The 15,080-nt window shown below is 44.3% G+C and overlaps 1 protein-coding gene across 3 annotated transcripts in view; it reads right to left on the reverse strand.

Annotated features, from left to right (window-relative positions):
* The window catches only part of LOC143299641 (uncharacterized), a 47,211-nt gene that overhangs the window by 21,059 nt on the left and 11,072 nt on the right, over positions 1-15,080 (reverse strand). Inside the window, exon 1 of one of the 3 annotated variants that reach the window (XM_076612944.1) lies at positions 5,819-5,974. The exons of the other annotated variants lie outside the window; for them this stretch is intronic. The gene's annotated coding sequence lies outside the window, so the exon portion shown is untranslated. Of the gene's footprint in view, positions 1-5,818; positions 5,975-15,080 lie in introns of those variants that run through there. 3 annotated transcript variants of the gene reach the window in all.

Consider the following 15,080-nt stretch of genomic DNA (forward strand, 5'->3'; position numbering starts at 1 on the left):
CTCTTGAGGGGACAGAAACTCTTTATCTTTTGTTTTAATAGGATAGTCTTGGAGAACAATGCCTGATTTCATTTCTTTCATTTTGGCCCACACTTTCTTCATATCCTTATGGTCAGATACTTCATTCAAACAGAATTGTGACCAGTATTGTCTTTTTTCTCGGGCTATGATTCTATTCGCCTTGATTTTTGTGTAACACATTTCTTTATGAGCGGCTTCTTTTACATCTTCATCACGTACTTTTCTGAGTTTCAACCATGTTAGGTATGCTAGTTTCTTTGTATTTACAGCCTCCGCACATGCATCATTCCACCAAACATTTCCAGAAAAAATGTCACTCCTCTTTGAACCTTTTTTGGGAATTGCTATTTCAGCAGCTCCAATAATTGATTTTTGAAAGTTGTTATAAAAAACATTTAAATCTTCACAAAAAATTTCACTTTCAGAAATGTTCGTAAGATAGTTTTGAAATGTTTCCCAGTTTGCATATTTGTAATTGAATTTTGGGATTTCGTCTTCTCCGCTGTATTTAGATATATTACAATCCTTAAAAGACAGTGTGATTGGCACATGATCACTGCCTAGTGGATCATCCCCAGTATCCCACTGTACTGTTAAAGCTAGAGATGGTGATATGAAGGTTAGGTCAAGTGCCGATGCTCTATGATAAGCCACATCTGGGATACGTGTAATCCTCCCATCGTTAAGTAAATGCAACGATGAATCAACAATATTTTCAACAAAGTCAGGATGAGATATTATTTGACAATCACTATCCCAGAAGGGAGCATGGGAATTAAAATCTCCCCCGACGATCCATCTTTCTTTTGAGCAATTTAATGTTCGCAACCAATTTGTATTTTGCTTACTTGGACCTTTGGGATAGTAGACTGACGCAAAATGTATGATTTGATTATTAGAGACATGCAATTTTACAAACGTAGCTGACATCTTTTCAGTATAGTTTGAAATAGGAGATGGATGGACACTTGCGTAATTCAAACCACATTGTACGTAAATAGCTGTACTAATCTTGTCAGAATCCTCGCTTATATGATAAACCGGAGGATAATAATAACCTTTCAGATTCGGTAACTTATTTTTAGTAACATTCAATGACTGAAAAAGGAGAATATGATGAGAATTTTCAAAAAGGTAAGCACGCAGATTATCAATATTTGTACTCAAAGAGCGGGAGTTCCATTGCAAGACTGATAGATTCCTACATGTTATTTGCAACTTCTTAGTCATTTATCAGCTAGAATGAATCGTATAAAAAAATATCATTAGATAATGAGATATCCGAATTTAAAATTAAGATAATGATAGATAAAGGGCCTTATACTATCAAAATACAAGGTGATGAGGTGTTCTTCGTGTAGACAATGTGATGACGGATTTTATGCAATGTTAGGTAGTTAACAAGCTGTAGTTTCATCTCCTTGGATGACGACGTAAATAGGTCTTCATATAGACCAGTCGTTGTCTCCGCTGATGACAACCTCTGGTAGTCATACAGTCCAGGTGTTGTCTCCCCAGATGGCGACGTCTGGTGGTCGTCATGCAGACTAGGTGATGACTGCTTAGATCGTGATGTTATGAATTCATGTGGACTAAGTGATGACTGTTCTGATGATGACGGCAGGTGGTGGTCATGTGTATCAGGAGTTGTCTCCCCAGTTGGCGCCGTCAGGTGGTCGTCATGTAGATTATGTAATGTCTGCTGAGGTGATGCTGTTGGAAGGCTTTCATGTATACCCGATGATGTCTTTACAGATGACGACGTCAGGTGGTCATCGTGTAGAACACATGAAGCATTTTCAGATGATGATGTCATATGGTCATTGTAGAGAACAGGTGATGGTTCCTCTGGTGACGATTTCAGAAGGTATTCATGTAGATCAAGTGATGTCTCCTCCGATGACAATGTCAGATGACCGTCTTGCAAACCAGATGATGTCTCCTTAGGTGACAATGTCGGGTGGTCGTCATGTAGAATAGGTAATGTCTCCTCAGATGATGATGGCAGGTGGTTGTTGTGAAGATCAGGTTTTGTTGCAGATGACAAATGGACGTCATGTAGACCGGAAGTTTTACGTTCTGATGATACCGTGTAATCATCATATACATTTTTCAACATTAATTTTCCATCAAAGACCTCAGTCTGTGTTGACACACTGTCATAATGTACATCTGTCTGTGTAGACTTGGAACACAGTTTATGATAAGCTTTAACAACTTCTGCATATGATTTCTTTTTTTCGCACACATTTTGATTCGTATTCAACCTTGCCTGTCGAAGTGCTTCTTGAAATGAAATTAAGTTTTAGATTTCAGTTTATTCGCTTCTCTTGCGACGATTTTGGCCGGACATCCATGGAAAGCAGCTGAATGGTCTCCCTTGCAGTTCCAACAAAACCTTTCAGCAGTACATTTGTCTCGAGAATGAGACGACTGTCCACATCTGCTGCATCGATGAGTATTGCTGGAACAATATTTTTTAGTGTGATGTAACAATTGACAAAAAGTACATCTTACGACTGGAGAACAATATGGATATATTTTTAAATGGACATTTTCAAAGCTTAGTTTTTCTGGAAGGTCATGAAGTTTGAATGTTATCACTGTCGCTGGTCTCCCGTTTTTCAGATGGATTTTCCGACTGTCGCTCACAATAGGTATAGTGGAAAGAAAGCTGGTGTCAACTTCTCGGAAAACTATTCCCACTGTTTTCGGGTCAGGTTTTGAAGCTAAGACAGAAATGCCCGCGATGCTTTGCGTCTGTAACAACTTCTTACTTTGTCTCTCGTTTTTACACTGGACGTAAAAACTATTATTTTTCAGTTTTGTTACAGATTCCACCTCTCCAACTACAGACTGGATGGCTTTTTTATGGTAATGTGGATATAAATGTCGCAACTGGAGAGAGTCATTTCCCGAATCTTTTAATAAAACAAGAAACCGTTCTTCTGTGTTTAACTGATCAGGTGAAAAGGATGATTGTGGATACTTGAGATGTACTTGTTTTGAAGGAGTGGTTACTGTCAGATGTTGTTCATTCTTTCCCCATTTAAATTCCATCATAATAATGACGCAAACTGTATAGACGACGTCGCCTCATCCAGTTACGTCAATGCAAGACGTCATATTCAGGTTTAAAAAAAAAAAAAAAAAAAAAAAAAAAAATTCTATAACAAACCCAAAAGGGTTTGGGAAAAAAAAAGGAAGAAAGAAAAAAAAAAAAAAAGGGTTAACACACAAAGAACAAAGTAAATACTGATTTCGGCTTCGTGTTAATCGTGGCGTGTAATATTCTGGTAGAAGAGCACCGCTCCTAAAGAGGCCGCCGGTACAATGGCTGAAGTACAGCCACGAACACAGGTCGACGCACAAATGGACCTTGTAGCACTCTCCTACCGAATCCACCGCACAAAAAACTCCGATTTCACGTCACCAAAACACAGATGAATGGGGAAACGAATCTGATGATATTAAAAAGAAAACAATAACAGTTAAAAGATATTATTTTATGGCAGAGCTGTTTGTTCCTGCTGCTTGACGTTATCCATGGGCAGGTCACTCTCTTGTAAGAGAGAGAGAGTGCGTGTGTGATGTTTAAGAGAGAGAGAGAGAGAGAGAGAGAGAGAGTGTGTGTGTGTGTGTGTGTGTGTGTGTGTGTGTGTGTGTGTGTGTGTGTGTGTGTGTGTGGTGTGGTGTGGTGTGGTGTGGTGTGGTGTGGTGTGGTGAGAGAGAGAGAGAGAGAGTGTGTGTGTGTGTGTTTTGTGTGTGGTGTGTGTATGAGTATGTGTGTATGTGTGTGCGTGTGTGTGTAAAAGAGAGAGAGAGAGAGAGAGAGAGAGAGAGTGACATACATGCATTCAAATAAACAGATAAGCAGGATAAGCTGACAGAACATTTGAGACAAAGAAAAGAACTGGAAAGTGACAGCAGATGAGCGGGTGACACACATGGACATACAAAAGCACACACACTCGCCTGTACAGGCAGGAAAATGAACACAGAAAGAACAGGAAAATGAACACATAAACAGGCAGAAAAATGAACACAGAAAAAACAGGAAGATGAACACAGAAAGAACAGGAAAATGAACACATAAACAGGCAGAAAAATGAACACAGAAAAAACAGGAAGATGAACACAGAAAGAACAGGAAAGTGAACACAAAAACAGGCAGGAACATGAACACAGAAACACAGGAACATGAACACAGAAACAAGAAAATGAACACAGAAACAGGCAGGAAAATGAACACAGAAACAGGAAAATGAACACAGAAACAGACAGGAACATGAACACAGAAACAGACAGGAACATGAACACAGAAACAGGCAGGAAAATGAACACAGAAACAGGAAAACGAACACAGAAACAGGCAGGAAAATGAACACAGAAACAGGCAGGAAAATGAACACAGAAACAGGCAGGAAGATGAACACAGAAACAGACAGGAACATGAACACAGAAACAGACAGGAACATGAACACAGAAACAGGCAGGAAAATGAATACAGAAACAGGCAGGAAGATGAACACAGAAACAGACAGGAAGATGAACACAGAAACAGACAGGAAAATGAAAACAGAAACAGGCAGGAAAATGAACACAGAAACAGACAGGAAAATGAACACAGAAACAGGAAAATGAACACAGAAACAGACAGGAAAATGAACACAGAAACAGGCAGGAAAATGAACACAGAAACAGGCAGGAAAATGAACACAGAAACAGGCAGGAAAATGAACACAGAAACAGGCAGGAAAATGAACACAGAAACAGGAAAATGAACATAGAAACAGGCAGGAAAATGAACACAGAAACAGGAAAATGAACACAGAAACAGGCAGGAAAATGAACACAGAAAGAACAGGAAAATGAACACAGAAACAGGAAAATGAACACAGAAACAGGCAGGAAAATGAACACAGAAAGAACAGCAAAATGAACACTGAAACAGACAGGAAAATGAACACAGAAAGAACAGGAAAATGAACACAGAAACAGACAGGAAGATGAACACAGAAACAGACAGGAAAATGAACACAGAAACAGGCAGGAAAATGAACACAGAAACAGGAAAATGAACACAGAAACAGACAGGAAAATGAACACAGAAACAGGCAGGAAAATGAACACAGAAACAGGAAAATGAACACAGAAACAGACAGGAAAATGAACACAGAAACAGGCAGGAAAATGAACACAGAAACAGGAAAATGAACACAGTAACAGGCAGGAAAATTAACACAGAAAGAACAGGAAAATGAACACAAAAAACAGCAGCAAAATGAACACAGAAAGAACAGGAAAATGAACACAGAAACAGGCAGGAAAATGAACACAGAAAGAACAGCAAAATGAACACTGAAACAGGCAGGAAAATGAACACAGAAAGAACAGGAAAATGAACACAGAAACAGGCAGGAAAATGAACACAGAAAGAACAGGGAAATGAACACTGAAACAGGCAGGAAAATGAACACAGAAAGAACAGGAAAATGAACACAGAAAGAACAGGAAAATGAACACAGAAAGAACAGCAAAATGAACACAGAAAGAACAGCAAAATGAACACTGAAACAGGCAGGAAAATGAACACAGAAACAGGCACAGGCAGGAAAATGAACACTGAAACAGGCAGGAAAATGAACACAGAAACAGGCAGGAAAATTAACACAGGAAGAACAGCAAAATGAACACTGAAACAGGCAGGAAAATGAACAGGCAGGCAGGCAGGAAGAAAGAAAGGAAGGAAGAAAGAAAGAGCAAAAAAACAAAACAAAACACTTGTATATCTTACGTGTGAGCGCGTGAGATCTCTGGTCTTTAAGAAAACACTGAATCCAGACCACACACACATACACACAGACCTCCCCCGTGTGTTCCGTGCCTCTCTGTACACTGAACAGCAACACCAACACTCCGTCTCGCCCCCACAACACAATCCGGCTTCACCACCACCACCACCACCACCACCGAATAGACCCACCGCACAAACAAATTGGTTACGACAGCCTGCCTAACCAACCCTCCCCCGCCCCCCACCCCCCTCCCACAATCCCCGAACTCCCAGGCAATGACGCAAATCACCACGCCTGCCTGCTCTGCCCTTCAGACAAACCGGAGGAGACTGGCCCCTTTGTGTCACACGGTCCTGTTTGATTTGGTACCAAAACAACCCGCCCTCCCTCCCCTGCCCTCCGTCCTGTTTTCCATACCTCCTTTCTTCCGTCTTGTCGTGGTCTTAAAGAAGAGAGGCGGGGTGGGTGGTGGGGGAGGGTTGGAGGCCGCGGGGTAAGGGGGTTGGGGGTGGTGGGGGGTGGGGGTGGGGGGGGGGGGTGGAAGGAGAGACAGGAGAAGAGACAGTGAGAGAGAGTGAGTAATAATAAGTGCACGCACGCTATTACATGCATAACTATCTAAAGTGTTTATAAAATACCTCAATACAAACACGACACTGGTGGAATGCTATGGCTCTTCTTGGAAACGCATTTATTGCTGTGTTTTTGTGTTTCCCGATGAGTTCTTAGCCATTCCAGTGTATGCCGTGAAACGAAGCTTGCATGCAGGAGGTACATCTGGAGAGGTCTGCGAGGACATCTGATGGAAGTGCAAAAACCAAAACCAGCACAGTCAAACCTGGCAACTTGCATTCGATTCTCTTAGTAACCGGCAGCCAGTGAAGAGAGAGGAAAATCTCAGACATGTTCAAACTTGTGGAGGATTGGAAGCGAAGCAGACGGCATCATTTTGAATCCTTTGGCGCCTATCAAGTTATCGGTTCGGAATATCCGTGCTAATTAAATTTATATATAAAAAAAGTGCGATAATAAACCATGTATATAATAAACCTGCAAACTATTTGATTTCCACCTTTCAAAAAGTGATGGTCAGCACTTCTCCTTCGTAATTAAAAAATATGAGCGGCTCTGCCAGCACTGAAGTTGTAATACTGAAAGGTCAATCTCTGATCACGGGTTTATTCATTCATTTGCTTTATTAGCCCAGCCGACCACGGAAGCCATTATCAGAGCTGTAGCACGTTTAAAACCAGAACTTTGTAGATAGATAGATAAGAAACTAGAGCTATGTAAATAAATTAAAAACAAACATCAAAATATCAAACCAAATGTTTTGAAAAACTAAGACCAAGACCAAGACCAAGAACAACAACAACAGCAAAAAAACCCCACACACAACGTAAAATATCAGACCAGGTTTAATATACTGATTTCCCAGCAACAAATAGAAAATAAAATAAAATAAAACAAAATTTAAAAAATCGCATCCAGGGGAACATCCCGGAACAGGCTCTTCATGGTGTGTATACACAAAACCCAAACCCAGGTCAGAAACAATCTCAAATCATCCTGGACATCACTGAAATGTAAAGCTGCTTTTACCATCATCAACATTTGTCGTTTGCACACATATCAGCACCTTTCATCACTTGTCCAGCATTACACACTCTTCTCACAACGATCTGTGTGAGGTAAAACAGGCTCCATTTAGCTTAACTGCCACAAACAGTGACATACAATACTGTACACCAACAACTCAGTGTTTATTAAGTCCTGTAAATACCATACAACAATAACTGTGTTTCCATTTTGAGTGAACAAGTTTCCACTTAGTCTCTACAAAGTATCTCACCGGCACGTGTACGTGAAAATCACGACCACCTACATGTCTGTGGTAAACAGCAAACCATGTTTAACAATGTGATGGTGTGGTAAGGTCGTGTGTCAGGTAACAAGGTATTTTGTATACATGAGTAGATTTAGAAGGTCCCGCCAAAATTCCTTCACATAAATAATTCAAAAGAAGGCTTTCTGGCCTAATGATATCGTTATAGCTAACAAATATAATCTCGCAGAATTTTAATAACATAAAAACTATAATCCCATGCATAAGGAAATGTTCATGGTTTAAATTGATGAGAAATAATGCTCCACGTAAAGGGAGGTAAATCACTTGTGACCGATTTACCTGACGATTAAGGGGAGGTAAATCCCTCGTAACAAAATATAATATTGCATAATTTTAATAACATAAAAACTATTATCCCATGTATTAGGGAATGTTCATGGTTTAAATTGATGAGAAATAATACTCCACGTAAATGGAGGTAAATCATTTGATTGCGAAAGCATGCGCAAATACACCCATTCAAACCACCAAACACACAAAACATTATCTTAAGGTTTCTTAAGGTGTTTGATTTATGGCATACTGTTGCTTCCCCCCCCCCCCCCCCCCCCCCCCCCCTCTTGCTACAGCCCTAAAGAAGCCAAATAAGGCGAATATTCGGCCAAAATAATTAAGTGGGACGACCGGCAGGCCTTGCATTTTGCTGTTTTTATCCATCGTCTACCTGGCTCAGCTAAAGGAGTGCGCCCCCTACACCAAAAGGCAGATTCATTTTCATAGAATTTTGTTGTTGTTGTTTGTTTATTATACTATGAATAATTAAAAGAATGAATAAACAACGCCAAAAAAAGATGACACACTGACAGACATACAAAGAAATAACTCCTCACACACCAGCCAGGCACTAAATGTTCCGAAGTCCTGTAAAACAGGTGTTTCGTGTTGACATAACGGAGGCGAGACCAAACAACCTCCCGGACAAATCTCTGTGCGACTGAGTGTGCGTCTCTGCTCCCATCCACCCCCCCCCTCCCCACACACACACACACACCTCACCCCCCCCCCCTTTCTTTCTACTCTTTCTCTATTCCTCCGTCACCCTTTCCCCCCTCAATCCCACTGAAGTTCCCTACACAAATTAAATCACTCGTCTCTCTTGACGCTTGATGCATGCGGCTGGCACTCTGAATCGACGTGTTCTACAGATTATGTGATACAGATAGATAAATAAATAAATATATCTCTTCAGTGGTGGTGACGAATATTTATTTGGATATGGGTGGTGTATCTAGAAAGACCGAGAGATAGAAAAGAGAGAGAAAGCCAAGACAGAGTAGAGAAAAGGGTGGTGGTGGGCGTGGGGGGCGGGGAGGAGGATCACTCACCAGCACCGGAAAGACGAAGGGGGGGAGAGAAAGGAAATCTAAAAGGCGGCACGTTCTGCATGCGTCTTGTTGACGATTATGCCTCCATAAAGTTAACTCTGTTTTGCCAATGTTGGCAACACGTAATGCATGTTTAATTTCGCTTCTGTGTTGTGTGTGTGTGCGCGTGCGCGTGTTTTATGGCAATGTCCAAGACAACAAAAAGAAGAGAGAGAGAAAGAGAAAGATTATCATTATTCAAAGAAGGCATGAATACTATTCCGCATGAACACATTTTGACTGCTGTTGCTGTGTGCACAGATCAGCTGACAAAGCATCGACATCACCATTCAGGTTTTGTACATGGGCCAATATGGCTTCTTCTTCTTCTTCTTCTGCGTTCACTCGTATGCACAAGAGTGGGCTTTTACGTGTATGACCGTTTTTACCCCCACCATGTAGGCAGTCATACTCCGCTTTCGGGGGTGTGCATGCTGGGTATGTTCTTGTTTCCATAACCCACCGAACGCTGACACGGATTACAGGATCTTTAACGTGCGTACTTGAGTCTTCTGCTTGCATATAAACACGAAGGGGGTTCAGGCACTAGCAGGTCTGGCACATATGTTGACCTGGGAGATCGTAAAAATCTCCACCCTTTACCCACCAGTCGCCGTCACCGTGATTCGAACCCGGGACCCTCAGATTGACAGTCCAACGCTTTAACCACTCGGCTATTGCGCCCGTCGCCAGTATGGCTGAAGTGCTGGAGCCACTTCAAAGCAAGATATTTAGTTACTCAAAATAGGAGGGCTGATTACATGACAAATCCTAACATATATGTCACTGAAGTTTTCGTTCCCTTCAGTTTTTATCTCATATATATTTGTTACCAAGCTGCCGGTGGCGGCGAAAATTCTGATTTTTTTTGTTTTTTTTGTTTAACAAAATAGGTATTGGTTTTCAACTGTGTTTTATTATATATATATTATATATATATATATATATATATATGTGTGTGTGTGTGTGTGTGTGTGTGTGTGTGTGTGTGTTGTTTTTTTCTTTTGTCGAATGTGGGTACTACCTTTTAAATAATGCGTGAACTCAAGAGAACTAGTGGAATGGACTAACTATAAGCTCTGAATACTTCAAATAGTTCACCGGTGTATAAAGGCAAAAAGCACAAAAGAATAAAGACGGATTGGACAATAAAAACAACATGTCCACGGGAGAACATGGACAACAATTGTTCAACGGACACTCACGCAGGTTTACAACCCAACACAAAATTGAAAGGTAAACAGATCGCTTTGAACCAGAACAAACAACAGGGGAGGTAATAATGACGGGCTTGCACGGTTGGGCTGACTTCAAACGAGCACACCAGTTAATCCACTTCACAAGGGAGGTGACAGGATGGTATGGCCATAACGGCCTGCTCACAAGACTGAGGGGGAAGGGGAGGGAGGGTGGAGGCTGTGGACGCAATACAAGCACAAAGGGAGCCGGCCAATATACTGCACGTGCACACACACACACACTACTCACACACACACACACACACACAATTAACTGCGACATGGAATCCCCATCACAGTGTTCATCATGTGCCAAGGGTAGCCTGTGTTTTGGACGAACGCTGCCTGCAGGCACCACACAGTCAGTCGTGCCAAGTGGAAGCTGTTTATTGCTCTGGTTTCCACTACCGTCATAAGAACCTGATCCATCATGCCGGCCTTTTCAATGGAGCTTGGTGTGTTGGGGTGTGTTGGGGTGTTGGGGTGTGCTGGTGTGTTGGTGTGCTGGGGTGTGTTGGGGTGTGCTGGTGTGTGTTGGGGTGTGTTGGGGTGTTGCTGTGTGTTGGGGTGTGCTGGTGTGTGTTGGGGTGTGTTGGGGTGTTGCTGTGTGTTGGGGTGTTGCTGTGTGTTGGGGTGTGTTGGTGTGTTGGTGTGTGTTGGTGTGTTGGGGTGTGTTGGTGTGTTGGGGTGTGTTGGGGTGTGCTGGTGTGTGTTGGTGTGTGTTGGGGTGTTGCTGTGTGTTGGGGTGTGTTGGTGTGTTATGTGTGTGTTGGTGTGTGTTGGTGTGTTGGGGTGTGTTGGGGTGTGTTGGTGTGTTGGGGTGTGTTGGGGTGTGCTGGTGTGTTGCTGTGTGTTGGGGTGTTGCTGTGTGTTGGGGTGTGTTGGTGTGTTGGGGTGTGTTGGTGTGTTGGGGTGTGCTGGTGTGTTGGGGTGTTGGGGGGTGTTGGGGTGTTGGTGTGTGTTGGTGTGTTGGGGTGTTGGTGTGTGTTGGGGTGTGTTGGTGTGTTGGTGTGTGTTGGGGTGTGTTGGTGTGTTGGGGTGTGTTGGTGTGTGTTGGTGTTTGTTGGGGTGTTGGGGTGTGTTGGTGTGTGTTGGTGTGTTGGGGTGTTGGTGTGTGTTGGTGTGTGTTGGGGTGTGTTGGTGTGTTGGGGTGTGTTGGTGTGTGTTGGTGTTTGTTGGGGTGTTGGGGTGTTGGTGTGTGTTGGTGTGTGTTGGTGTGTTGGGGTGTGGGGTGTGTGGGTGTGTTGGGGTGTGTTGGGGTGTGGGGGTGTGCGGGGGTGTTGGGGTGTGCGGGTGTGTTGGGGTGTGCTGGTGTGTTGGGGTGTGCTGGTGTGTGTTGAGGTGTGCTGGTGTGTTGGGGTGTGCTGGTGTGTTGGGGTGTTGGGTTGTGCTGGTGTGTTGGGGTGTGCTGGTGTGTTGGGGTGTGCTTGTGTGTTGAGGTGTGCTGGTGTGTTGGGGTGTGCTGGTGTGTTGGGGTGTGCTGGTGTGTTGGGGTGTGCTGGTGTGTTGGTGTGTTGGGGTGTGTTGGGGTGTGCTGGTGTGTTGAGGTGGCTGGTGTGTTGGTGTGTTGGGGTGTGCTGGTGTGTTGAGGTGTGCTGGTGTGTTGGTGTGTGTTGGGGTGTGCTGGTGTGTTGGGGTGTGCTGGTGTGTTGGGGTGTGCTGGGGTGTGTTGGAATAAGACGTGGATCGATGTGGCTGTTGTTGGAGTGTGACCCTCTCTCTGTTTCCCCTGTCTATCTGTCTGTCTCTGTCTGTCTGTCTCTGTCTGTTTCTCTCTCACTGACTTCTCTAATGCGTTACACTCCCACACTCTTCCTCTGCCACTGGGCCCTGCTCTATGTCGGTCTGTATCTATAGTCTCCCTCTTTCTCTGTCTTCTTTCCTCTGATGTACTGGACCTTTTTCTGCTCTTCCTCTACCGTGTGGCCCGACTGTCTCCTATCACAGTTATCAACACATCTCTACCTTCCCTTTTCTGCTCTTCCTACAAGGGGCGGCTTCTCAGAAGAATTCCAGAGTCCTGAGAGAAGAGAGAGAGAAAAAAAATAGACAGACAGGCCGAAAAATCAAATCATGTTGCTTTTTGCCCAGCCGACCGCAAAGGGACCATCTAGACAGGCAGGCAGGCAGACAGGGGAAAAGGAGAGAGGGTCACACTCCCACAACGGCCACACCGATCCACGTCTTATCACCCCAACACACCAAGCTCCACTGAAAGGCCGGCATGATGGATCTGGTCCTGATGATGGCAGTGGAAACCAGAGCAATACACTGCTTCCACTTGGCACGACTGACTGTGTGGTGCCTGCGTGGCTTCTTAAGGCCCGGCAAGGCCAGTTGAGATGGCATGGCATGGCATGATATTGTATTTTATATTTGTATATTACTTTTTGTCACAACAGATTTCCGTGAGTACATTTCGGATTGCTCTCCCCCAGCAGAACATGTCACCATCGTGATGCGCCACTTTGTTTTTCTCTCTGTACGTTTGTTTCACTATCAAAACGGCTTTTTCTACAGAATTTTGCCAAACTATTTGTCACCGTGGGTTCTTTTACAGGCGCTTAGTGCATGCTGAAAACAGGACCACGGTTAATCGTTTAACCAAATGACTTGTACCCAGATCAATACCTAAGGTCTGGTGGATTGGGGAGGGTCGGGGGTGGGGGGGGGTCGGGGAGAGCAGGGGGCAAAAATTCCAGTCCGTATTTTGGACTCGAACCCATGGACACCGTTTCCCAGTCGGATATATTACCACGAAGCCGCCGCTCTATTTTCACCTCCTTCCTCTTCCCAGGCCTCAGTCTAAAAGTGCTTGATTAAAGGTAGCGGAGGAAGAGGAGTGTTAAAAATGCCATACCAATTTTCACAGCAAAATTAAATCATGGCAGAATTTAGGGCCGCCAGTCAGTGTACACTATCGACCATCCTTCACGTGATGTGTCAATCAGTCATCGATTATGTGTGCTGTGTGAGGTAATGGCAGCAACAGGGAGGCGACAATGTATCGTTACTTTCTTGCTGCACATGGCTTTCTTTCTATAAGTAAACAGAAAGTAAGACAGAGTTCAGGTGAATTCATCGGTGCAAAGGGCATTCATTTCAATGGTCCTTCAGTAGACAGAAAGTGAGACATAAGGTTCAGATGGATTCATAGCTGCTAAGTGCATTCATTCCAGTTAACCTTAAGTAGACATAAAGTGAGACAAAACGTTATAGTGGATTCCTGCATGCACACACACACACATGTGCGTCATTTATGAGCATAGCGATATACATCAATACGAAACGGGACTGTAATGGAATGTGTGTTGGGGGAAGAGTTTGTCCGGTGAGGAAGGGGTTGTTCATGCGTGTCCCCCCCTCTCCTCCACATATGTATCTCTCAATCTCCCTCTTTCTTCAACATCCCAGCCACTCCCCTAAACTGGGCACGTGACGGCAATGTGGCCACAATGACACCAAACTAGGTAACAGTGCATGTGACAGCAATGTGGCCACAATGCCCCAAAACAAGGTAACAGTGCACGTGACGGCAGTGTGGCCACAATGCCCCCCCAAAAAGGTAACAGTGCATGTGACGGCAATGTGGCCACAATGTCCCCAAACAAGGTAACATTGCATGTGACGGCAATGTGGCCACAATGCCCCAAAACAAGGTAACAGTGTACGTGACGGCAATGTGGCCACAATGCCCCCCAAAAAAGGTAACAGTGCATGTGACGGCAATGTGGCCACAATGCCCCCCAAACAAGGTAACAGTGCACGTGACGGCAATGTGGCCACAATGCCCCCAAACAAGGTAACAGTGCACGTGACGGCAATGTGGCCACAATGTCCCCAAACAAGGTAACAGTGCACGTGACGGCAATGTGGCCACAATGCCCCCCCAAAAAGGTAACAGTGCATGTGACGGCAATGTGGCCACAATGCCCCAAACAAGGTAACAGTGCACGTGACGGCAATGTGGCCACAATGCCCCAAACAAGGTAACAGTGCACGTGACGGCAATGTGGCCACAATGTCCCCAAGCAAGGTGACAGTGCACGTGACGGCAATGTGGCCACAATGTCCCCAAGGCAAGGTGACAGTGCACGTGACGGCAATTGTGGCCACAATGACCCCAAGCAAGGTGACAGTGCATGTGACGGCAATGTGGCCACAATGTCCCCAAGCAAGGTAACAGTGTATGTGACGGCAATGTGGCCACAATATCCTCAAACAAGGTGACAGTGCACGTGACGGCAATGTGGCCACAATTGTCTCCAAGCAAGGCAGACAGTGTATGTTGACGGCAATGTTGCCACAATGTCCTCAAGCAAGGCACAGTGTATGTGACGGCCAATGTGGCCACAATGTCCTCAAGCAAGGTAACAGTGTATGTGACGGCAATGTGGCCACAATGCCCCCAAGCAAGGTGACAGTGTATGGTGACGGCAATGTGGCCACAATGACCCCAAAACTAAGTAACAGTGCACGTGATGGCAATGTGGCCACAATGCCCCAAATAAGGTGACAGTGCACGTGACGGCAATGTGGCTACAATGTCCCCAAGCAAGGTAACAGTCCATGTGACAGCAATGTGGCCACAATGCCCCAAAACAAGGTAACAGTGCACGTGACGGCAATGTGGCCACAATGCCCAAAGCAAGGTGACAGTGCATGTGACGGCAATGTGGCCACAATGTCCCCAAACAAGGTAACAGTCCATGTGACAGCAATGTGGCCACAATGCCCCCAAACAAGGTAA

This window comes from Babylonia areolata, chromosome 25 (assembly GCF_041734735.1).
Source record: "Babylonia areolata isolate BAREFJ2019XMU chromosome 25, ASM4173473v1, whole genome shotgun sequence".
NCBI lineage: Eukaryota > Metazoa > Mollusca > Gastropoda > Neogastropoda > Buccinidae > Babylonia > Babylonia areolata.